The following is a 1,243-nucleotide window of genomic DNA, read 5'->3' on the forward strand; positions in this document are numbered from 1 at the left end:
CTTTATCCCCATCTCCCCCCTATGGATCAGGACCTTTCATTTAGTGGGAGACTGCGTTGTTTGGCCAATGGATTAGTGCCAGAGAGACAAAAACACTGGGGAGGAGTGAAAAAGGTTTAAAATCACAACTACATGCAACTTATGTAATTACCTTGTGCAGAAAAGGAAGATTTGCTATTGCCCCAAAAAGTATTTGAACACTGTATAGCCACTCTTTAAGAAATATGTGATTACATGACTTGCAGAAAATGTATTAAAGTCTGAAATGATGTTTAACAATTTGGAGTCAAAGTGATTTTTTAGTGGATGTTTGAAGTCAGTTCCCTTCAAGTTCACACAGGTTTTTAGAGTTACCACAAGTGTAGTTCATCAACTATGTTCAGATAAGTCTAACAATCGTACATTTCTGTTCAATTCTACATACAATATGTATTTTGAAGTGTACTGTTTTATAAATGTAAATGTAAATTTTGTGAATTGATAAAGTTGAAACGTGTTTATTTATATAAATGCTACTTATTTAGAAATTGTATTCATTGATGAAATGAAATTAATAAATTTATTTTAGATTAAAATGGCTAAAATGGATTTGGGCCACTGCATCCGATAATCATCTGTCTTATTCACCTGACGTGGTCACAGGCAGAATAAATCCTTTGAGCTATGGCTGTATTAGAATAAGATTTAAAATTAATTTATGGTCTTTTAAGGTCTTAAAAAAACATCACACTAAGATAGTAATATTCTTCTAATATTTTTTTTTTTTTACTTTGTATGGGTATTTGCTGTGGCACAGAGGTCACAGCAATGACCATCTGCCCTATAGAGAAATGCTACAATCTTCACATGCCTTTTCATTATTGCTAGCACATTTCTCTGTGCCTTCTCATCTGTTTTCAAAAGATATGTCGACAGCAGCTGACAACTCTGAAATCGTTGTCTTATTTCAGCCCTGCTGAGTTCTGCACAGACGGCTGATGTATTTGCAATGAACAATGCCAAAGACAAAGACTGTTAAAACATTTTGTATAGTTTGTATAACTTCTGTGGGCAGTAAATTGCATTGTTGTATGAGTACTTGCAAAGCCACAGTTAAAGGGACATCAGCTACAGGTTAAAAGTCATATTTAGATTTAATTTCTCATAATTTGATCTCACTCACTTTTTTCCCCGAATGCTCTTGACAGTGCAGCTTGAAAACCTTCACTTGACTCCATCTATTCTGTCCTTCCCTCATCTTCGG

Source organism: Carassius auratus, unplaced genomic scaffold, assembly GCF_003368295.1.
Source record: "Carassius auratus strain Wakin unplaced genomic scaffold, ASM336829v1 scaf_tig00216772, whole genome shotgun sequence".
In the NCBI taxonomy this organism is placed as follows: Eukaryota; Metazoa; Chordata; class Actinopteri; order Cypriniformes; family Cyprinidae; genus Carassius; species Carassius auratus.